Source organism: Piliocolobus tephrosceles, chromosome 4, assembly GCF_002776525.5.
Source record: "Piliocolobus tephrosceles isolate RC106 chromosome 4, ASM277652v3, whole genome shotgun sequence".
Taxonomy (NCBI): domain Eukaryota; kingdom Metazoa; phylum Chordata; class Mammalia; order Primates; family Cercopithecidae; genus Piliocolobus; species Piliocolobus tephrosceles.
Genome location: NC_045437.1, coordinates 71,367,111 through 71,392,707, shown reverse-complemented (window position 1 = coordinate 71,392,707; position 25,597 = coordinate 71,367,111).

Below are 25,597 nucleotides of genomic sequence, written 5' to 3'. Positions count from 1 at the left end.
ATGTTGATGCCGATGGTGAAAAGGGAAATAGACAACAACTGGAAAGAAGCTTTCTAGGACACTACTCTGAGATTTGTGTAATCATCTCACATAGATAAAGGTTTCTTACATTAAGCAGCCTGGAAACTGCCATGCACGAATCCCCAAAGGGACCTTCGGGAGCACATTTTGGACTATGGTGAAAAAGGAAATATCTTCAGATAAAAACTGGAAAGAATCTTTCTGTGTATCTGCTTTTGCTATGTTTATTCATCTCACATAGATGAAGCATTCTTTACATGACGCAGCTTGGAAACTCCCTCGTGGATGGATCCGCACAGGGATATTTGGGATCACATTCAGGCCTATGGTGAAAGAGGAAATATAGTCAGAAAAAAACTGGAGAGGAGTTTCTGAGAAACTGCTTGGTTATGTGTGCATTCCTCTCAGGGAGTTATAACTTTCTTCACATAAGGCACAGTTTGAAAACTGTTCCTGTAAAACCAAAAGAGTGATATTCGGAGCACATTGAAGACTATGGCAAAAAGTGAAATGTCGTCCAATAAAAAACAGAAGGAAGCACTCGAAGAAACTGCTCTCTGACATTTCCATTCTTTTCACGGGTTCAAGCTTACTCTACATTTACCAGTTTGAAAGTCAGTCTTTGAGGTTTCTGCAAAGGGATAGTAAGTGGCATCCAGAGACCTGGGTCGAGCAAGGAAATGACTTCAGTCGAAAATCGGAGAGAAGCTTTCTGCGCAACTCGTTTGTGATGTTTGTATTCATCTCATAGCCTTAAATCATTCTTTGAATTGAGCTGTTTGAAATCACTCTTTCTGTGGAATCTGAGAAAGGACATTTAGAAACGCTCTTTAGAATATCATAAAAAAGAAATAACCTCAGAGGGAAACCAAAAGGAAACTTTCGTGAATCTGCTGTTTCTCGTGAATTCCGCTCACACAGTTAAGCTTCTATTTTCATAGAGCAGTATCATAACACTGTTTTTGTTTAGTCTGCAAAGGGATATCCTGGAGCCCTTTGAGGCTTACGGTGAGAAAGGAAACGTCTTCAGATAGAAACTGGAGAGAAGCTCTCTGAGTAGCTGCTTGGTGACGTATGCATTCCTCTCACAGAAATATACCTTTCTTCTCCTGTAGTATTCCGGAAATCTTTTGGAGAAAAAGCTACAAAACAGACATTCGGGAATATAAGGAAGGCTATGGTGAAAAAGGAAATATCCTCAGACAAACACTGGAAAGAAGATTTCTGGGAAACTGCTTTGTTTTAGATATATTTATTCTTCTAGCATAGTTAAAACCTTAATTTTATTACCCAGTTTGCAAACTCTGTCATGCAGAAATCCGCGAAGGGACTTTCCAGAATACATTCAGGCCTATGGTGAAAGAGGTGATATCTTCAGATAAAAATTGGATAGAAGCATTCTGAGAAACTACTTTGTGATGTATGCATTCCACTCAGGGAATTATATCTCTTTTCCCACAAGGCCGTGTTTGGACACTGTTCCTCTGAAACTTAAAACACGATATTTTGGAACACTTTGAGGACTATGTCAAATAGTGTAATATACTGAAATAAAATCGAGGAAGAAGTGTTCAAAGTATCTGTCTCTGATATGTGCATTCACTTCACAGAGTTAATGCTTACTCTACGTTGCCCAGTTTCGAAACTCTGTCTTTGAAGAATCTGTGAAGGGATATTTAGTGACGCCTGGACCCTTGTGTGGGTGAGGAAGCATCTTCCAATGAAACCTGCAGAGAAACGTTCTGAGCAACTGTTTTGGAATGTGTGTATTCGTCTCATAGATTTAAAACTTTCTTTGGATTGAGCAGCTGGAAATCACTGTTTTTGTACAAAATCCAGATGATAATCCAGCCGCATTCTTAAATAAGGTCCACTGAGGTTCTAACACAATATACACGGTTAGATCCGGCCTGTCCCACAGGGGCCACCATTTTGGCTTCTTATTTCATTTTTCAATCAGCTCCTGACATTCATAAAAAAAACTTCAAAAGGTAGAGGATGGTTCTCAGACACAAATACAAGACCTGGTTTAATTAGCCTTTAAGGTCTAAAAATCCTGCGAAGGTCCGAGGCTCACTTTTGAGCCACCAAGTCGCTCGGGAGGCACCATGTGGCTCGGGAGACCCCTTCAGGATGGAGACCTCTGCCTGAAGGTAATTTCCACCTTGGCTGCAAGAGCCTCCAGTCTGTCTCTGCTGGTTCCAAAGGACGCTTTGAAGCCAGGCAGAGATCCACTTCCATTTCCATTGTGTCCATTGTGTAAGTAAAAAGGAAACAAATGGGAAACCCCTAGTCCAAATTGCCAAAGACCACACCCTTAGGGTGCCTTCTAGCCAATTTAAAAACTTACAGATAAAACAATACCTTAGGAGGAAGCGGTTAACTTTCCTTTCCACTGTAGCGTGATCGACCTCAGCAATTTCTGCCAGGGGCTAAGCAAGTGGTCCGAAATTAATTAAGTACAAGACTTTTGGGCCTTAAGCTCTCGCCTCGAACTGCCCTATACTCCTCCTTCTCTCCCCGCTCGCTCCAATCCCTCCCTTCCTGCCCAGACTCCTCCTCCTTGCTCCTCATCGACTGTTAGACCGCTCGCACGCGTGCCCCCTTCCATATCCTTAGCCGGCTACCTAGGGTCCCCTATCTCTGCCCATACCCGCTGTAAGTGTCCTGCTAACACCCCCACTTCTGCCCACACCCTCCTACAGTGTTAGCACCTTTGCGAGAGGTAGCTGGGGCAGAGGGGGTGGTCACAGTACATGTCCCTTTTTCACTGGCCGATTGTTCCAATATTGAGAATTGTTTATGTGGTTTCACAGCCAATCCTACCATATACATAAAGGAATTTAGTTCAAAATCCAGAAGAAAATCCAGCCGCATTCTTAAATAGGCTGACTAAGGTTCTAACCCAATATACCCGGTTAGATCCGGCCTCCCCCACAGGGGCCACTATTTTGGCATCTTATTTCATTTCTCAGTCAGCTCCTGACCTTCGTAAAAAAAAACTTCAAAAGGTAGAGAATGGTCCTCAGACAACAATACAAGACCTCGTTAAACTAGCCTTTAAGGTCTATAACTCCAGAGAGGAGACAGCTGAAGCACAGTGACAGGCTCGCCTTGAACAGAAGGTTCAGCTCGTAGCAGTGGCTTTACACCCCAGTCATAACCCCAGACCAGAGAGCACACACCCTACGGACTCCAAGGCTACAAAAGGAGCCTGCTATAAGTGCAGCAAGTCAGGACTCTATGCCACCAGGTGTCCGCAGGGTCTCCGAACCCCAACGGAGCCTTGCTATAAGTGCAAAGCATCAGGACATTGGACCAGTGAATGTCCTAACCCTCGTCCACCAGCAACGCCCTCCCTGGCTTGCCAGCAGCGAGGACACTGGAAGTCAGATGGCCCCACCCTGAGAATGGGTGCCACGTCTCCAAGTGACCCCCTTTCCTTGGATCCTGGGAGCTCCTTCTAGCTCCTACATCTAGACGATGACAACAGAAGGTGTCGAGACACGGGGACCCCCATCACCCTCGCCAAGCTGTGGGTAACTCTCCTGGTAGCGGGTAAGACAATTAATTTTTTAATCGACAGCGAGGCTACCTATTCTGTTTTGTCGTCCTTCACTGGACGTAGCCTTCCATCCAATATCTCTGCAGTAGGAGTAGACAGAAAGCCATCCACTCCACAAAAACTCCACTCCTTAATTGCTGCCTGGACAGTAACTACTTTGTGCACTCATTCCTCATTCCCAGCTAAAAAGGGCCCCTACTGAAAGCAATTGGTGGAAATCAGTTTGGCTTTCACCCACTCACATCAAACTTACTAAATTTTCATAAATATCTCATACTCCCCAGCCTTGCCAGGACCATCCTTCTGGGTTTTGCCCATATTCCAACAAATGCTTCCATTCCTCATTCCTATATTAATACTGCGCCTTATTTTATTCTTCATCCGTACGTCCAAATACCAACCATAGAACCCAACCTTAATGACGCCCCTTAACAGCAGGAAGTAGGCAGACAGACGTCGGCGCCCCTTACCACTATTACCAATAAAAGGTTGGACAGTTTGGACGAACGGAGGTAAGATGGTAAACTTCCGGGTTCTTCATCACCAACTTATACCGCGTGTGTGAAAATGCAGCCAGCACCTGGGAAGGTGCAGTCCAACCAGGCAAGCGCCAGGTGACGTCAATCTGAAGAGACCAAGATTTACCTGGTCGCACCTGCGGAACGCCCCCCGACACACCCGTGCACCGCCTATTGCCCTCCCACTCCCAGAAAAGCTGCTCCCAACGGAGCGCGGCGTGGACTTCCCAGCTTCCACACTCCTGTCGGGACTGCAGGAACTCCATCCGAGAGCTCCACAGGCAACTCTGTTGACCTCCTTTGCCAGAGGCTGATAGACATCTCCCTACACACCTACTTCCCTGAAGCTAGGTGACCAAATAAATTTGCAGTTTTGCTCCTACCCTTGCCTGCTTGCTGGTTTTTTCTGCCCACTCTGGTGATCTTTAGAAAAACAAATCAATTTCTTTTTTCACCGTAAGGCTCAAACTGCTCCCGAATGTCCCATCACATGCTAAACATACACAGGGTTATAAAACTACTCAACGTATGGAGAGGCTTAATTAAGTGAGAGGAGTTAAGACGACACAGAGTAGTTTCACAGAAAGCTTCCTTCTGGATTTTACCTGAGGATATTTCTTTCTCCATGTTCTAATGTTCGTTCCCAAATGTTGTTCCTCAGATTCCACAAAAACAGTGATTTCAATCTGCTCAATCCAAAGAATGGTTTAAATCTATGAGTCGAATATGGGCTTCGCAAAGCAGTTGCTCAGAATGTTACTCGGCAGGTTTCATCAGAAGATGTTTCCTTGGTCACCACAAGCCTCCGGACGTCAGTAAATATCCCTTCACAGATTCTTCAAAGACAGAATTTCGAAACTGAGCAACATAGAGTAAGCATAAATTCTGTGAAGTGACTGCACATATCAGATAACACATTCCTGGAATGCTTCTTTCTCGATTTTATTGTAGTATATTTCACTATTTGCCATAGTCCTCACTGCGCTCTGAAATATCACTTTTTCGGTTACACAGGAACAGTGTTTAAACACTGCCTTGTGAGAAAAGTGGTACAACTCCCTGAGCAGAATGCATACATCACAAGTAGTTTCTCAGAAAGCCTCTATTCAGTTTTTATCGGAAGATATGTCCTCTTTCAACATAGGCCTGAATGTACTCCTGAATGACCCTTTGTGGATTCGTGAATGATGGAGTTTCCAAACTGTGTAATATAAGAAATGTTTGAACTTTGCGAGATGAATAGATATATCTAACATGAAGCAGTTTCACAGAAATCTTCTTTCCAGTTTTGTCTGAGGATATTTCCTTTTTCACCATAGTCGTCCCTATACTCCCAAACGTCTCTTGGTAGCTTTTCCTCCAAAAGGGATACCGGGATCCTCTAGGAGAAGAAAGGTATATTTCTGTGAGTGGAATGCACACGTCACAAAGCAGCTCCACAGAAAGCTTCTCTCCAGTTTCTATCTGAAGACGTTACTTTTCTCGCCGTACCTCTCAATTCGCTCCTGAAAATCCCTTAAGGTCTAAACAAAAACACTGTTATGATACGGCTCAGTGAAACCAGAAGCTTAACTGTGTGAGCGGAATTCCCGTGACACAGAGCAGGTTCACAGAAAGCTTTCTTCTGGTTTCTCTCTGAGGTTATTTCTTTTTCAGGATATTCTAACGAGCTTCTCCAAATGTGCTTTCTCAGATTTCACAGAAACAGTGATTACAAATTGCTCAATCCAAAGAATGATTTAACTCTTTGGGATGAATACAAACATCACAAAATAGTTGCCCAGAAAACTTCTCCCCAATTTTCGACGGGAGACATTTCCTTGCTCGACAAAGGTCTCTGGTTGACACTTAATTTCCCGTCCCAGAACCCTCAAAAGGTGACTTTCAAACTGCGAAATACAGAGTAAGTTTTAACCCTGTGAAAGGAATGGGCATGTCAGAGAGCAGACTCTTAGACTGCTTCTTTCAGTTTTTTATTTGACGACATTTCACTTTTAGTCATTGTCTTCAATGTGCTCCGAATATCACTCTTTTGGTTTTACAGGAACAGTGCTCAAGCTGTGCCTTCTGAGAAGAAAGTTATAACTCCTTGAGTGGAATGCCCACATCACCAAGTAGTTTCTCAGAGAGCTTCTCTCCAGTTTTTATCTGACTATATTTCCTATTTCACCATAGGCCCGAATGTGATCCCAAATATCCCCTTGCGGATCCATCCACGAGGGTGCTTTCAAGCTGCATAAGATAAAGAAAGCTTCCTCAATGTGAGTTGAATAAACATAGCAAAAAGCAGATTCACAGAAAGCTTCTTTCCAGTTTTTATCTGAAGATATTTCCTTTTTCACCAGAGCCCAGAATGTGCTCCCTATGGTCCCTTTGTGGATCCGTCCATGACAGTTTCCAAGATGAGAAATGTGAAGAAAGCTTTATCTATGTGATATGATTACAGATATCACAGAGTAGCGTCCTAGAACACTTCCTTGCAGTTTCTATCTGAGGCAATTTCCCTTTTCACCAATGGCATCAACGTGCTCCAGAATATCACTTGGTACCTATTTCTCCAAAAGGGTTTCCCCGACACTGTATGAGAAGAGAGGTATAACACTGTGACTGGAATGCACACGTCACAAAGCAGTTCCTCGGAAAGCTTCTCTCCAATTTCGGTCTGAACATATTTCCTTTTCACCATTAGCCTTGAAGTGCTCCCGAATATCCCATCACATGCTAAACACACACAGAGATAGAAAACTGCTAAATGAAAAAGAAGGCTTAACTGAGCGAGAGGAATTAAGACGACACAGAGCTGTGTCACAGAAAGCTTCCTACTGGGTATTTCCTGAGGATATTTCTTTCTCCATATTCTAAGGATCGTTCCCAAATGTCCTTCCTCGGATTCCACAAAAACGATGATTTCAACTTGCTCAATCTAAAGAACAGTTTAACTCTATGAGACAAATACACACATCGCAAAGCAGTGGCTCAGAACGTTTCTCTGCAGGATTATTCAGAAGGCGTTTTCTTGCTCAGCCTCCGAGCGTCACTAAATATCCCTTCACAGATTCTTCAAAGGCAGAGTTTCGTAACTGGGCAACATAGAGTAAGCATTAACTCTGTGAAGTGAATGTAAAATCACAGATTAAATTATTGAAACCCTTCTTCCTCGATTTTATTTCAGTATATTTAACTATTTGCCATACTCCTCAATGCGTTCCAAAATATCACTTTTTTGGTTTCATAGTAAAAGTGTTCAAACACTGCCTTGTGAGAAAAGAGGCATAACTCCCTGAGTGGAATGCGTACATCAAAAAGTAGTTTCTCAGAAAGCTTCTATCCAGTTTTTATCTGAAGATATCTCCTCCTTCACCATAGGCCTGAATGTGGCTCCGAACATCCCTTCGCGGATCTGTGCATAATGGAGTTTCCAAACTGCGTAATATAGTTAAAGTTTGAACTACTCGAGACGAATATATATATATCTAACACAAAGCAGTTTCACAGAAATCTTCTTTCCAGTATTTGTCTGAGGATATTTGCTTTTTCACCGTAGTCTTTACTATACTCCCGGATGTCTGTTTTGTAGCTTTTTCTCCAAAAGATTTCCCGAATTCACTAGGAGAAGAAAGGTATATTTCTGTGAGTCGAATGCACACGTCACAAATCCGTTCCTCAGAAAGCTTCTCTCCAGTTTCAATCTGAAGTTGATTCCTTTCTCACCGTAACCCTCAAAGCCCTCCAGAATATCCCTTCGCAGACTAAACAAAAACAGTGTTATGATACAGCTCAATGAACAAAGAAGCTTAACTGTGTGAGCGGAATTCACGTGACACAGAGCAGTTTGACAGCATGCTTCCTTCTGGTTTCTCTCAGAGGATATTTCTTTTTTAGGATATTCTAAAGAGCGTTTCCAAATGTCCCTTTTCAGATTCCACAGAAGCAGTGATTTCAAACTTCTGAATCCAAAGAATGATTTAACACTACGAGATGAATTCAAACATCACAAAAGGGTTGTGCAGAAAGCTTCTCTCCAATGTTCGATGGAAGAGATTTCCTTGCCTCACACAGACCTCCAGTCGCCACTTACTATCTTTTCACAGAACCCTCAAAGACCGACTTTCAAACTGGTAAATGTAAGGTAAGCTTTAACCTAGTGAAAAGAATGGACATATCAGAGAGCAGTTTCTTCGAGTGCTTCTTTCTGTATTTCATTGGACGACATTTCACTTTTGGCCATATTCTTCAATGTGCTCCGATTATCACTCTTTTTGTTTCACAGTAACAGTGTTCAAACTGTGCCTTATGAGGAGAAAGTTATAACTCCCTGAGTGGAATGCACGCATCACCAAGAGGTTTCTCAGAAAGATTCTCTCCAGTTATTACCTGACTATATTTCCTATTTCACCCTAGGCCCGAATGTGATCCCATATATCCCTTCACGGATCAATCCACGAGGGAGTTTCCAAACTGTGTAATGTAAAGTAAGCTTCATCTATGTGAGGTGAATAAACATAGCAAAAAGCAGATTGACAGAAAGCTTTTTTCCAGTATTTATCTGAGGATATTTCCTTTTTCACCATAGTCCAGAATGTACACACGACGGTCCCTTCGTGGATCCATCCTTGACAGTTTCCAAGCTGCGTAATGTAAAGAAAGGTTTATCTATGTGAGATGATTACAGATATCACATAGTAGTTTCCTAGAAAGATTCTTTCAGTTTTTGTCTGAGGCTATTTCCCTTTCCACCATCGGCACCAACATGCTCCAGAGTATCACTTGGTACCTGTTTCTCCAAAAGGGTTTCCCCGATGCTGTATGAGAAGAGAGGTGTAACACTGTAAGTGGAATGCACACGTCACAAAGCAGTTCGTTGGAAAGCTTCTCTCCAGTTTCGGTCTGAACATATTTCCTTTTTCAGCATTAGCCTCAAAGTGCTCCCGATTATCCCACCACCCACTAAACATACACAGGGCTAGAAAACTGCTCAATGAAAAGAGAGGTTTATCTGAGTGAGAGAGAGGTTTATCTGAGTGAGAGGAATTAAGACAACACAGAGCCGTTTCACAGAATTCTTCCTTCTGGATTTTACCTGACGATATTTTTATCCAACGAATGGTTTAACTCTAGGAGACGAATACACACATCGCAAATTTGTTGCTCAGAACATTTCTCTGCAGGTCTAATCTGAAGACGTTTCCTCGCTCAAACAGGCCTCCAGGCGACACTAAATATCCCTTCACATATTCTTCATAGACAGATTTTCGAAACTGGGCAACATAGAGTAAGCATTTCCTCTGTGAAGTGAACGCACATGACAGAGAGCAGATTCTTGGAACGCTTCTTCCTCGATTTTATTTCAGTATATTTAACTATTCGCCACAGTCCTTAATGCGTTCCAAAATGTCACTTTTTTGGTTTCACAGGAACAGTGGTCAAACACTGCCTTGTGAGAAAAGAGATATAACTCCCTGAGTGGAATGCAAACATCACAAAGTAGTTTCTCAGACAGCTTCCATTCAGTTTTTATCTGAAGATATCTTCTCTGTCACCGTAGGCCTGAATGTGCTCCCGTGTGACCCTTCGCAGATCTGTGCATAACGGAGTTTCCAAAATGCATAATATGATTACAGTTTTAACTATGCGAGATGAATAAATATTTCTAACACAGAGCAGTTTCACAGAAATCTTCTTTCCAGTTTTTGTCTGAGGATATTTGCTTTTTCACCATAGTCATTTCTATACTCCCGAATATCTCTTTGAACATTTTTCTCCAAAAAGGATTCCGGAACCCTGTAGGAGGACAAAGGTATATTTCTGTGAGTGAAATGCACACGTCACAAAGCAGCACCTCAGAAAGCTTCTCTCCAGTTTCTACCTGAAGTCATTTCCTATCTCACCATAAGCCTCAAAGCCCCCCAGAATATCCCTTCGCAGATTGAAAAAAGAAACAGTGTTATGATACAGCTCAATGAAAAGAGAAGCTTATCTGTGTGAGGGGAATTCACGTGACACAGAGCAGTTTCACAGAAATCTTCCTTCTGGTTTCTCTCTGAGGTTATTTCTTTTAAAGAATATTCTAAAGTTCGGTTCCCAATGTCCTTTCTCAGATACCATAGAAACAGTGATTTCAAACTGCTCAATCCAAAGAATGATTTACCTCTATGACATTAATACAAACATCACAAAAGAGTTGCTCAGAAAGCTTCCATCCGATTTTCGATGGAAGACATTTCCTTGCCTCACACAGGCCTACGGTCACCACGTACTATCCCTGCGCAGAACCCTCAAAGACCGACTTTCAAACTGGGAAGTGTAGAGTAAGCTTTAACCCTGTGAAAACAATGGACATGTCAGAAAGCAGTTTCTTCGAGTGCTTCTTTCTGTTTTTTATTGGAAGACATTTCACTTTTTGCCATAGTCTTCAATGTGATCCGAATATCACTCTTTCGGTTTTACAGGAACAGTGTTCAAATTGTACCTCATGAGAAGAAAGTTAAACTCCCTGAGTGGAATGCACACATCACCAATCAGTTTCTCAGAATGTTTCTCTCCAGTTTCTATATTTCCTATTTCACAATAGGCCCGAATGTGATCCCAAATATCCCTTCCCGGATTCATCCATGAGGGAGTTTCCAACCTGTGTAATGTAAAGAAAGCTTCATCTATGTGACATGAATAAACATACCAAAAAACAGATTCACATAAAGCTTCTTTATAGGTTTTATCTGAAGGTGTTTCCTTTTTCACTGTAGTTCTGAATATGCTCACGACAGTCCCTTCCTGCATCCGTCCATGACAGTTTCCAACCTGCGTAATGTAAGGAATGTTTATCTATGTGAGATGATTACACATATCACAGAGTAGTTTCCTAGAAAGCTTCTTTCCAGTTTTTGTCTGAGGCTATTTCCCTTTTCACCATCGGCACCAACATGCTCCAGAGTATCACTTGGTACCTGTTTCTCCAAAAGGGTTTCCCCAACGCTGTATGAGAAGAGAGGTATAACACTGGGACTGGAAAGCTCACCTCACAAATCAGTTCCTAGGAAAGCTTCTCTCCAGTTTCGGTCTGAACATATTTCCTTTTTCACCATTTGCCTCAAAGTGCTCCCGAATATCCCATCACATGCTAAACAGGCACAGGGCTAGGAAACTGCTCAATGAAAGAGAGGCTTATCTGAGTGATAGGAGTTAAGACTACACTGAGCAGTTTCACATAAAGTGTCCTTCTTTATTTTACCTGAGGATATTTCTTTCTCCATATTCTAAGGATAGTTCCCAAATGTCCTTCCTCAGATTCCACAAAAACAGTGTTTTCAAGCTGCTCAATCCAAAGAATGGTTTAACTCTAGGAGTCTAATAAACACATCACAAAGCAGTTGCTCACAACGTTTCTCTGCAGGTTTCATCTGAACACGTTTCCTCACTCACCACTGGCCTCCAGGCGTCACTAAATACCCCTTTACAGATACTACACCACAGAGTTTCAAAACTGGGCAACATAGAGTAAGCATTAACTCTGTGATGTGAAGGCATATATCAGAGATCAGATTCTTGGAACGCTTCTTCCTCGATTTTATTTCAGTATATTTCACTATTCGCCATAGTCCTCAATGCGATCCGAAGTATCACTTATTCAGTTTCACAGGAACGGTGTTCAAACCCTGCCTTGTGAGAAAAAAGGTATAACTCCCTGAGTAGAATGCATGCATCACAAATTAGTGTCTCAGAAAGCTTCTATCCAGTTTTTATCTGAAGATATCTCCTCTTTCACCGCAGGCCTGAATGCGCTCCTGTGTGTCCCTTCGCGGATCTGTGCATGACGGTGTTTCCAAACTGTGTAATATGATTAGAGTTTTAACTATGCGAGACTAATGAATATATCAAACACTAAGAAGTTTCACAGAAATCTTCTTTCCAAGTTTTGTCTGATATTTCCTTTTCACCATAGCCTTCCCTGTGCTCCCGAACGTCTGTTTTGTAACTTTTTCTACAAAAGGGATTTCGGAATCCTCTAGGAGAAAAAAGGTATATTTCTGTGAGTGAAATGCACACGTCACAAAGCAGCTCATCAGAAAGCTTCTCCCCAGTTACTATCTGAAGACGTTTTCTTTCTCACCGTAAGCATCAAAGCCCTCCAGAATATCCCTTCGCAGACTAAAAAAAACAGTGTTATGATACAGCTCTATGAAAAGAAAAGCTTAACTGTGTGAACAGAATTCACATGACACAGAGCAGTTTCACAGAAAGCTTCCTTATGGTTTCTCTCTGAGGTTATTTCTTTTTCAGGATACTCTAAAGAACGTTTCCAAATGTCCTTTCTCAGATCCCACATGAACAGTGATTTCAAACTGCTCAATCCAAAGAATGATTTAACGCTATGAAATGAATACAAACTTCACAAAAGAGTTGCTCAGAAAGCTTCTCTCCGATTTTCGATGGAAGACATTTGCTTGCCTCCAACAGGCCTCCAGGTGCCACTTACTATCCCTTCGCAGAACCCTCTAAGACAGACTTTAAAACTGGAGGCCTGTTGCTTTATCCCTGTGAGAAGATTGGACATGTGAGAGAGCAGTTTCTTCGAGCGCTTCTTTCTTGTTTTTATTGGACGACATTTCACATTTTGTCATAGACTTCAATGTGCTCCGAATATCATGCTTTTGGTTTTACAGGAACAGTGTTCAAAGTGTGCCTTATGAGAAGAAAGTTATAACTACCTGAGTGTAATGCACACAACACCACGCAGTTTCTTAGAAAGTTGTCTAGAGTTTTAATCTCACTATATTTAATCTTTCACCATAGGCCCGAATGTGATCCCAAATATCCCTTCGTGAATCCATCCACGAGGGAGTTTCAAAGCTGCGTAATGTAAAGAAAGCTTCATATATGTGAGATGAATAAACATAGCAAAAAGCAGATTCACAGAATGCTTCTGTCCAGTTTTTATCTGAAGATATTTCCTACTTCACCATTGTCCTGAATGTGCTCCCGAGTGTCTCTTCATGGATCCGTGCATGACAGTCTCCAAGCTCTGCAATGTAAAGAAAGCTTTATCTATGTGAGACGATAACACATATCACACTGCAGTTTCCTAGAAAGCTTCTTTTCAGTTTTTGTCTGAGGACATTTGGCTTTTCACCATCAGCATTAATATGCTTCCGAATATCACCTGGTACCTGTTTCTCCAAAAGGGTTTCCCTGACGCTGTATGAGAATAGAGGTATAACACTGTGACTGGTATATTCAGGAGTCCTTTGAGGCTTACAGTGAGAAAGAAACGTCTTTACATAGAAAGTGGAGAGAAGCTTTCTGAGGAGCTGCTTTGTGACATGTGCTTTCCACTCACAGAAATACACCTTTCTTCTCATAGAGGATTCCAGAATGCGTTTTGGAGAAAAAGCTACCAAGAGATATTCGAGAGTATAGCGACAAATATGGTGAAAAAGGAAATATTCTCAGACAAAACTGGAAAGATTTCTTTGAAACTCCTTTGTGTTAGGTATATTTTTATCTCGCATAGTTAAAACTTTTCTTATATTACGCAGTTGGGAAACTCCCTTATGCATGAATCCACGAAGGGACATTTGGAAGCACATTCAGGCCTATGATTAAAGAGGAAATATCTTCAGATAGAAACTGGACAGAAGTTTGCTGAGTAACTATTTTGTGATGTATGCTTTCCACTCAGGGAGTTATACCTCTTTTCTCACAAGGCAGTGTTTGAACACCGTTCCTGTGAAACCAAAAAAGTGATATTTCGAAACGCATTGAGGACTATAGCGAATAGTGAAATATACTGAAATAAAATCGAGGAAGAAGCGTTCCAAGAATCTGCTCTCTGATATGTGCATTCACTTCACAGAGCTAATGCTTACTCTATGTTGCCCAGTTTTGAAACTCTGTTTTTGAAGAATCTCTGATGGGATATTTAGTGTCACCTGGAGGCTTGTGGTGAGCCAGGAAATGTATTCCAATAAAACTTGCAGAGAAACGTTCTGAACAAGTGCTTTGTGATGTGTGTATTCGTCTCATAGAGTTAAACCCTTCTTTGGATTGGGCAGCTTGAAATCACTGTTTCTGTGAAATCTGAGGAAGGACATTTGGGAACGATCCTTAGAATATGGAGAGAGAAATATCCTCAGGTAAAATCCAGAAGGAAGATGATTTATTTTTCTAAGACCACCAGAGTGAGTACAAAAGAACCAAAAAGTAGGCAAGGCTAAAAGCAAAACCGCAAATTTATTCTTTGGTCATCTAGTTTCAGGGAAGAAGGTGTGCAAGGTGAGGTCCCTTGGCCTCCAGAAAAGGAGACCAAGAGCGTCGCCAAATAGAGCTCTCGGGCGGAGTTCCTGATGCAATCCCAGCAAGAATGTTGCCTGAGGAAGCCAGCACCGCACGTCTGCCAGGAGCAGCTTTTCTTTTAGTGAATGGGCTAGGGGTGGAGAACGGACGTGTCAGGGAGGGTGAGGGGCTCCACAGTTGCCACCAGGTAAATCTTGTTCTCTTCGGATTGACATCACATGGTGCATGCCTGATTGGTCTTCACCTTCCTCTGTGCTGGGTAAATTTTCACGCACACGGGAAAAGTTGATGATGAAGAAACGAGAAGTGCGCCATCTTGCCTCCGTTCGTCCAAACAGTCCAACCTTTTATTGATAATAGTGATAAGGGGTCACTGTGATCTGTCTGACTACCTCCTGCTTTTAAGGGGCGTTGTTAAGGTCAGAAAATATGGGTGGTATTTGGATGTACGGATGAAGAAGCATTTGGTTGAAGGTGACACGAGTAATTTGTTGAATGTTGGCACAGAGAAATTTGATCAAAATGGGGCAAAACATAAAATAAGGCACAGTGTTACTATAAGAATGAGGAATGGAAGCATTCGTTGGAAGGGTAGTCCTGGCAAGGCTGGGGAGTATGAGATAGTGAAGAAAATTTAGTAAGTTTGAGGCGAGTGAGGGAAAGCCAAACTGATTTCCACTGATTGCTTTCGGTAGGGCTCTTTTTAGCTGGGAATGAGGAACGAGTGCGCAAAGTAGTTGTTGGCCATGCAGCAATTAAGGAGTAGAGGTTATCGTGGAGTAGATGACTTTCCGTCCACTTCTACTACAGAGATATTGGATGGAAGGCCAGGTCCAGAGAAGGACGGCGAAACAGAATAAGTAGACCCGCTGTCAATTAAAAGAATTGTCTTACCCACTACCAGGAGAGTTACCCGAGCCTCGGCGAGGGTGTTGGAGGTCCCTGAGTCTCGACACCTTCAGTTGTCATTGTCCAAATAAGGAGCTGGAAGGAGCCCCCAGAATCCTGGGAAACGGGGTCACGTTGATATGTGTTCTCAGGGTGGTGCAATCAGCCTTCCAGTGTCCTTTCTATTGGCAAGCAGGTCAGGGGGTTGCTAGTGAACGAGGATTGGGACATTCACTGGCCCAATGTCTTGACGCCCTGCACTTATAGCAAGGCTGTGTTGGGGCTCGGGGACCTCGTGGACAGTGGTTGGCATAGTGTCCTGCCTTTCCACACATCTAGCAGGCTCCTTTTTTAGCCTTGGATTCTGTGGGGTGTGTGCTCTTTGGTCTGGAGTTACAACTGGGCTGTAAAGCCGCCACTAGGAGCTGCAACTTCTGTTCAAGGCGAGCCTGCCGCTGTACCTCAGCTGTCTCCTCTCTGGAGTTATAGACCTTAAAGGCTAATTTATCTAGGTCTTGCGTTGATGTCTAAGGACATCCTCTACCTTTTGAAGCTTTTTACAAATGTCAGGAGCTGATTGAGAAATGAAAGAAGACGCAAAAATGGTGGCCTCTATGGGGGAGGCCGGATCTAACCGGGTATATTGGGTGAGAACCTCAGTCAGCCTATTTAAGAATTTGGCTGGATTTTCTTCCGGTTCTTTTAATTTGTTAAAATTTATAGCCTGTTTGAGGCTGCTTGCATACCAGCCAACAAACACTGGACAATTATGTCTCGCCAATGGCGCCCAGGCTGGCCTAATTGGTAGTCTCAGCCTGGGTCTTCCGAGGGGACTGCTTACTCCTCTAGTGGAAAGGTGGCATCAGTTAAATGTAATTGTTTGGCGTTCTGCCTGGCGGCCGCTAAGATGCACTCTTGCTCCTCAGGGTTTAGGGTAGAAGTTAGGATCACCTGGAGGTCATGCCAAGTTAAGTCATAGGCCTGACAAAGATATCTAAATTCCTATATGTATATGGTAGAATTAGCTGATAAATCACCTAAACGCTTCTCAATTTTGGAAAGGTTGGATAGTGAAAAATGGACATGTACTATGACTACCCCCTCTGCCCCAGCTACCTCTCGCAAAGGTGCTAACACTGTAGGAGGGTGTGGGACAGGAATGGGGGCATCAGCAGGGCACTTAGAGATTGTGTGGGCAGAAACAGGGGACTCGAGACAGCCAGTTGGGGGCCCTGAAGGAGGCACGGGACTGAATGGATTACTAGTAGATAAAGAAGAAGAAGGAAGATTCTGGATGGGGGAAGAAGGAGGAGTGTAGGGCGGGGGTGAGGGTACAGAGACAGAAGGAAAACCTAGGTGCTCCGGCTGAACAGAAAGGAATAAAGACTCCTCTTTTTCTGGTTCCTGTGAGCCAGCGTCCTTGTCCAGCATAAGCTGGAACAAAGAACACGGGCTACACAAGTCGGGACGAGAGCGTAAGGCCCAAAAGCCTTGTATGTAATTAATTTCGGACCACTTGCCTAGCAGCTGGCAGAAATTGCTGAGGTCGATCAGAACATTGCAGTCTAAGGTGCCCTCTGGTGGACACTGAAGCTGATTGTGTAGTTTGTATTGGGACCATGCCACCGTAGAAAGAAAAATTAACTGCTGTAAGGTTTTTAAATTGGCTAGGAGGCACCCTAAAGGGGTGCTCTTTAGAAATTTGAACTGCAGGTTTCCCATTTGTTTCCTCTTTATTTACACAATGGAGATCTCTGCCTGGCTTCAAAGCGTCCTTTGAAATCACCATGACAGACTGGATGTTCTTGGAGCCAAGGTGGAGTTTACCTTCAGGCGACGGACGTCTCTGTCCTGAACGGGTCTCCCGAGCCACTTGGTGTCTCAAAAGTAGTCCTCGGACCTGCGGAGAATTTTTGGCCAAGGGAGGTAAAGAGGAGGCAAGGGCACTTACCCAGAGAGGCCGTGAGACTGAGGAAAGTTGGTCTCAGCTCCTGGTCTGCCTGCGGCGTGGGAACAGGAGGCGGTTCCTCAACCATTAGAGGCCTGAGGAGGGGTCTCCTCCTGGGTTCAGCAAAACCTGATTTGTTTTTCTAAGACCACCAGAGAAAGCACAAAGGAACCAGCGAGTTCGCAAGGCTAAAAGCAAAACTGCAAATTTAATCTTTGTTCACCCATCTTCAGGGAAGAAGGAGTGCAAGGTGAGGTCAGTCGGCCTCTGGCAAAGGAGGCTGATAGAGTCACCCGATAGAGCTCTCGGGCGGAGTTCCTAATGCAGTCCCAACAAGAATGGGGGCTGAGGAAGCCAGCGATATGCGTCTACCGGCATTGGCTTTTCTAGGAGTGGAAGGGCAATAGGTGGGGCACGGACGTGTCAGGGTGGAGGAGGGGCTCCACAAGTGCCACCAGGTAAATCTTGTTCTATTCGGATTGACATCACGTGGCGCATGCCTGATTGGTTTACACCTTCCTGGGTGCCGGCTACATTTTTGCACACACGGGAAAATTGATGATGAAGAACCCGGAAGTGCCCCATCTTGCCTCCGTTCGTCCAAACAGAAGCTTTCTCCTAAACTGCTCTGTGTCGTCTTAATTCCTCTCCCTCCGTTAAGCCTATCCTTTCATTGAGCTGTTTTCTGCTTCTCTTTTCAGAGAACAGTATCATAACACTGTTTTTGTTTAGTACACAAAGGTATAATCAGAAGATATATGTTCCCGAATATCACTTGGTACATGTTGCTCCAACACGATTTCCCCAATACTGTATGAGACGAGAGGTATAATACTGTGAATGGAATTTTACACGTCAAAAAGCAGTTTCTCAGAAACCTTCTCTACAGTTTTTATCTGACTATATTTTTTATTTCACCATAGGCCTCAATTTGATCCCAAATATCCGTGCGCGAATCCATCCACAAGGGAGTTTCCAAGATGCGTAATGTAAAGAAAACTTCAGGTATGTGAGATGAATAAACATAGCAAAATGCAGATTCATAGAAAGCTTTCTTCCAGGTTTTATCTGAAGATATTTCCTTTTTCACCATACTCTTTAATGTGCTCCCAAAGGTCCCTTCGTGGATCCACCCATGAAAGTTTCCAACCTGTGTAATGTAAAGAAAGCTTTATCTATGAGTGATGATTATACATTTCACAGAGTAGTTTCCTAGAAAGCTTCTTTCCAGTTTTTGTCTGAGGCTATTTGGCTTTTCACCATCAGCATCAACATGCTCCCGAATATCACTTGGTACCTGTTTCTCCAAAAGGGTTTACCTGACGCTGTATGAGAAGGAAGGTATAACTCTGTGACTGGAATGCACATGTCAAAAAGCAGTTCCTCGGAAAGCTTCTCTCCAGTTTCAGTCTGATCATATTTCCTTTTTCACCGTAAACCTCAAAGTGCTCCTGAATATCCCATCACACGCTAAACATACCCAGGGCTAGAAAACTGCTCAGTGAAAACGGAGGCTTAACTGAGCGAGAGGAATTAAGACGACACAGAGCCGTTTCACAGAAAGCTTTCTAGTGGATTTTTCCTTAGGATATTTCGTTCTCCATAATCTAAGGATCGTTCCAAATGTCCCTCCCCAGATTCCACAAAAAGAGTGATTTCAAGCTGCTCAGTCATAAGAATGGTTTAACCCTATGAGACGAATACACATCGCAAAGCAGTTGCTCAGAACCATTCTCTGCTAGTTGCATCGGAAGATGCTTTCTTGCTAACCACAAGCCTCCGGGCGTCAATAACTATCCCTTCACAGATTCTTCAAATACAGTATTTTGAAACTGGGCAACGTAGAGTAAACATTAACTCTGTGCAATGAATGCACATATCAGAGAGCAGATTCTTGGAACGCTTCTTCCTCGATTTTATTTCAGTAAATTTCACTATTCGCCATAGTCCTCAATGGGCTCTGAAATATCACATTTTCGGTTTCACAGGAACAGTGTTCAAACGCTGCATTGTGTGAAAGGAGATATAATTTTCTGAGTGGAATGCATGTATCACAATGTGGTTTTTCGGAAAGTATCTATCCAGTTTTATCTGAAGATATCTCCTGTTTCACCATTGGCCTGAACGTGCTCCCCAGTGTCCCTTCGAGGATCCGTGCATGACGGAATTTCCAAACTGCATAATATAAGAAAAGTTTTTACTATGGGAGATGAATAAAGCAGATTCAAAGAAATCTTCGTCCCAGTTTTTCTCTAAGGATATTTCCTTTTTAAGCATAACCGTGTCTGTACTCCCGAATGTCATTTGTAGCTTTTTCTCCAGAAGGGATTCCAGAATCCTCTAGGAGAAGAAAAGTGTATTTCTCTGAGTGGAAAGCACACGTCTCAAAGCAGCTCCTCAGAAAGCTTCTCTCCAGTTCTTTCTAAAGATGTTTCCTTTCTCAACGTAAGCCTCAAAGCACACCTGAACATCCTTTCGCAGAAAAACAAAAACAGTGGTATGATACTGCTCAATGAAAAGTGAAGCTTAACTGTGTGAGCAGAATTCATGTGACACAGAGCAGTTTCTTGGAAAGTTTCTTTCTGGTTTCTCTCTGAGGTGATTTAGTTTTCAGGATATTCTAAAGAGCATTTCCAAATGTCCTTTCTCAGATTCCCCAGAAGCAGTGATTTCAAACTGCTCAATACAAAAAATGATTTAACTCTAAGGGATGAAAAGCAACATCACAAAAGAGTTGTGCAGAAAGATTCTCTCCGATTTCCAATGGAGGACATTTCCTTGCTCGACACAGACTTGCGGTTGCCAATTAATATCCATTCGCAGAACTCTCAAAGAATGACATTCAAACTGGGAAATATAGAGTAAGTTTAATCCTGTGAAAAGAATGGACATGCCAAAGAACAATTTTTTTGGAGTGCTTCTTTCTGTTTTTTATCAGACGACATTTCACTTTTTGCCATAGTATTCAATGTGCTCCGAATATCACTCTTTTGGTTTCACAGGAACAGTGTTCAATGTGTGCCTTATGGGAAGAAAGTTAAAACTCCCTGAGTGGAATGCACACATTACCAAGCAGTTTCTCAGAAAGCTTCTCTCCAGTTTTTATCTGACTATAGTTCCTCTTTCACCATAGGTTCAAATGTGATCCCAAATAACCCTTCGCGAACCCATCCATGGGGAGTTTCCTAGCTGCATAATGTAAAGAAAGCTTCATCTACGTGAGATGAATAAACATAGCAAAAACAGATTCACAGAAAGCTTCCTTCCAGGTTTTATCTGAAGGTATTTCCTTTTTCACCATAGTCCTGAATGTGCTCCTGAAGGTCCCTTCGTGGATCCATCCATGACCATTTCCAAGTGAGTAATGTAAGGAAAGCTTTATCTCTGTGAGTTGATTACACATACCATAGTGTAGTTTCCTGGAAAGCTTCTTTTCAGTATTTTTCTGAAGCTAATTCCCATTTCTCCACCGGCATCAACATGCTCCTGAATATCACCTGGTACCTCTTTCTCCAAAAGGGTTTCCCCAATGCTGTATGAGAAAAGCGTTATAACACTGTGACGGGATTGGACACGTCACAAAGCCGTTCCTCGGAAAGATTCTCTCCAGCATCGCTCTGAGCATATTTCCTTTTTCACTGTAAGCCTCAAAGTGCTCCCGAATTTGCCATTACACACTAAATATACACAGGGTGAGAAAACTGCTCAATGAAAAGATAGGCTTAATGGTGTGAGCGGAATTCTCGTGACACAGAGCAGTTTCACAGAAAGATTCCTTTTGGTTCTCTCCGAGGTTATTTCTTTTTCAGGATACTCTAAAGAGCGTCTCCAAATGTCCTTTCTCAGACTGCACAGAAACAGTGATTTCAAACTACTCAATCCAAAGAATGATTTAACTCTATGAGATGATTACAAGCATCCCAAAAGAGTTACTCAGAAAGCTTCTCTCAGATTTTCGATGAAAGACATTTCCTTGTCTCACACAGGCCTCCGGTTGCCAGTTACTATCCCTTCGCAGAAACCTCAAAGACTGACATTCAAACTGGGAAATGTAGAGTAAGATTTAACCCTGTGAAAAGAATGGACATGTTAGAGAGCAGTTTCTTGGGGTGCTTCTTTCTGTTTTTTGTTGGACGACATTTCACTTTTTGCCATAGTGTTCAATGTGCTCCGAATATCACTCTTTTGGTTTCACAGAAAGTCTGTTCAAACTGTGCCTCATGAGAAGATATTTATAACGCCCTGAGTGGAATTCATACATCACCAAGCAGTTTCTCAGAAAGCTTCTCTCCAGTTTTTATCTGACTATATTTCCTATTTCACCATAGGCCCGAATGTGATCCCAAATATCCCTACGCAGATACATCCATGAGGGAGATTCCAAGGTGCGTTATGTAAAGATAGCTTCATCTATGTGAGTTGAATAAACATAGCAAAAAGCAGATTCACAGAAAGCTTCTTTCCCTTTTTTATTTGAAGATATTTCCTTTTTCACCATAGTCCAGAATGTGCTCCCGAAGGTCCCTTCTTGGATTCGTCCATAACAGTTTCCAAGGTGCGTAATGTAAAAAAAGCTTTATCTATGAGAGATGATTACACATATCACAGAGTAGTTTCCTAGAAAGCCTCTTTCCAGTTTTTGTCTGAAGCTATTTCCCTTTTCACCAATGGCATCAACATGCTCCTGAATATCACTTGGTAACTGTTTCCCCAAAAGGGTTTCCCTGACCCTGTATGAGAAGAGACGTATAACACTGTGACTGAAATCCACACGTCACAAAGCAGTTCCTTGGAGAACTTCTCTCCTGTATCAATGTGAACATAATTCCATTTTCACCATTAGCCTCAAAGTGATCCCGAATATCTCATCACACGATAAGCATACACAGGGCCAGAAAACTGCTCAATGAAAAAGGAGGCTTATCTGTGTGAGAGGAATGAAGACGACACAGAGCAGTATCACAGAAAGCTTCCTTCTGGATTTTACCTGAGGATATTTCTTTCTTCATATTCTAAGGATCGTTCCCAAATGTCCTTCCTCAGATTCCACAAAAACAGTGATTTCAGCTACTCAATCCAAAGAATGGATTAAATCTAGGAGATGAAAACACATTGCAAAACAGTTGCTCAAAACGTTTCTCTGCAGGTTTCATCAGAAGACGTTTCCTCGATCACCACAAGCCTCCGGGCGTCACTAAATATCCCTTCACAGATTCTTCAAAGACAGAGTTTCCAAACTGGGCAACATAGAGTAAGCATTAACACTGTGAAGTGAATGCACATATCAAAGATCAGATTCTTGGAACCTTTCTTCCTCTATTTTATTTCAGTATATTTCACTATTTGCCGTAGTCCTCAATGCGAACCAAAATATCACTTTTTCGGTTTCACAGGAACAGTGTTCAAACACTGCGTTGTGAGAAAAGAGGTATAACTCCCTGAGTGGAATGCATACATCACAAAGTAGTTACTCAGCAAGCTTCTATCCAGTTTTTAACTGAAGATATCTCCTCTTTAACTGTATGCCTGAATGTGCTCCCGAATGTCCCTTTGCGAATCCGTGCATGATGGAGTTTCCCAACTGCATAATATAAGAAAAGTTTTAACAATGCGATACAAAAAATATATCCAACACAAAGGAGTTTCACAGAAATATTGTTACCAGTTTTTGTCCGAGGATATTTCCTTTTTCTCCATAGCCGTCCCTATACTGCTGAATATCCCTTGGTAGCTTTTTCTCTGAAAGGCATTCTGGAATCCTCTGTGAGAATAAGGGTATATTTCTATGAGTGGAACGCACTTGTCACAAAACAGCACCTCAAAAAGCTTCTGTCCACTTTCTCTCTAGAGACGTTTCCTTTCTCACCGTAATACTCAAAGGGCTCTTGAATATCCCTTTGCCGAGTAAACAAAAAAAGTGTTATGATGCTGTTCTATGAAAAGAGAAGCTTAACTGTGTGAGCAGAATTCATGTGACACAGAGCAGTTTCACAGAAAGCTTCATTCTCGTTTTTCTCTGAGGTTATTTCTTTTTCAGGATGTTCTTAAGAGCATTTCCAAACGTCCTTTCTGAGATTCCACAGAAACAGTGATTTCAAACTTCTTAATCTAAAGAATCAATGAACACTATGTGATGAATGCAAACATTATGAAAGAGTTGCACAGAAAGATTCTCTCCGATTTCTGATGGAAGATATTTCCTTGCTCAAGATAGGCCTCTTTTTGCCACTTACTATCCCTTCGGAGAAACCACAAAGGCTGACTTTCAAATTGGGAAATGTATTGGAAGCTTTAACCCTTTGAAAAGATGGACATGTCAGAGAGCAGTTTCTTCTAGTGCTTCTTTCTGTTTTTTATTGGATATTTCAGTTTTTGCCATAGTCTTCAAAGTGTTCTGAATATCACTCTTTTGGTTTCACAGGAACTGTGTTCAAACTGTGCCTAACGAGAAGAACGTTATAACTTCCTGAGTGGAATGCACACATCACCAAGCAGTTTCTCAGAAAGCTTCTCTCCCGTTTTTAGTTAACTATATATCCTATTTCACCATAGGCCCGTCTGTGATCCCAAACATCCACGAGGGAGTCTCCAAGGTGCATAATGTAAGGGAAGCTTCATCTATTAACAACTTTAGACAGAAAATGGAGAGCAGTTTTCTGTGGAGCTGGCTTGTGACATGTGCATTCCACTCACAGAAATATACCCTGTATGAGAAGAGAGGTATAACACTGTGACTGGAATGCACACGTCACAAAGCAGTTCTTCGGAAAGCTTCTCTCCAGTTTCGGTCTGAACCTATTTCCTTTTTCACCATTAGCCTCAAAGTTCTCCCTAATATCCAATCTCACGCTAAACATGCACATGGATAGAAAACTACACAATGAAAAAAGAGGCATATCTGAGTGAGAGGAATTAAGACGACACAGAGAAGTTTTACAGAAAGCTTCCTTCTGGATTTTACCTGAAGATATATCTTTCTCCATATTCTAAGGATCGTTCCCAAATGTTCTTCCTCAGATTCCACAAAAACAGTGGTTTCAAGCTGCTCAACCCAAAGAATGGCTTAACCCTGTGAGATGAATACACACATCACAAAGCAGTTGCTCAGAACGTTTCTCTGCAGGTTTCACCGGAAGACATTTCCTCGCTCACCAAAAGCCTCTGGGCATCAGATTCTTCAAAGACACGGTTTCGAAACTGGGCAACATAGAGTAAGCAATAACTCTGTGAAGTGAATGCACATATCAGAGAGCAGATTCTTGGAATGCTTCCTTCTCGATTTTATTTCTGTACATTTCACTGCTCGCCATAGTCAAGGCATTTTGAATTATCACTTTTTCGGTTTCACAGGAACAGTATTCAAATTCTGCCTTGTGGCAAAGGAGCTATAACTCCCAGAGTGGAATGCATATATAACAAAGTAGTTTCTCAGAAACCTTCTATCCAGTTTTTATCTGAAGATATCTCCTCTTTCACCGTAGCCCTGAATGTGCTCCTGAATGTCCCTTCGTGAATCTGTGCATGACGGAGTTTCCAAACTGCATAATATAATTAAAGTTTTAACTATGCGAGATGATCAAATACATCTAACAAAAAACAGTTTCACAGAAATCTTCTTTCCAGTTTTTTTTTTTTTTTTTCTGAGGACATTTCCTTTTTCACCATTGTCATTGCTATACTCCAAAATATCTCTTGGTAGCTTTTTCTCCAAAAGGGATTCCAGAATCCCCTAGGAGAAGAAAGGTATATTTCTGTGAGTGGAATGCACACATCACAAAGCAGCTCCTCAGAAATCTTCTCTCCAGTTTCTATCTGAAGATGTTTCCTTTCTCACTGTAATCCTCAGCCCTCCAGAATATCCCTTTGCAGACTAAAAAAACAGTGTTATGATACTGCTCTATGAAAAGGGAAGTTTAACTGTGTGAGCAGAATTCACGAGACACAGAGCAGTTTCACAGAAATTTTCCTTCTTCTTTCTCTCTGAGGTTATTTATTTTTCAGGATATTCTAAAGAGTGTTTCCAAATGTCCTTTCTCGGATTCCACAAAAACAGTGATTTCAAACTGCTCAATCCAAAGAATGATTTAGCACTATGAGATGAATTCAAACATCACAAAAATGTTGCACAGAAAGCTTCTCTCTGATGTTCGATGGAAGATATTTCCTTGCCTCACACAGACCTCGAGTCGCCACTTAGTATCCCTTCGCAGCAACCTCAAAGACCGAATTTCAAATTGGGGAATATAGAGTAATCTTTAACCCGTGTGAAAGAATGGACATGTCAGAGAGCAGTTTCTTCGAGTGCTTCTTTCTGTTTTTTGTAGGATCGATATTTTACTTTTTGCCATAGTCTTCAATGTGCTCTGA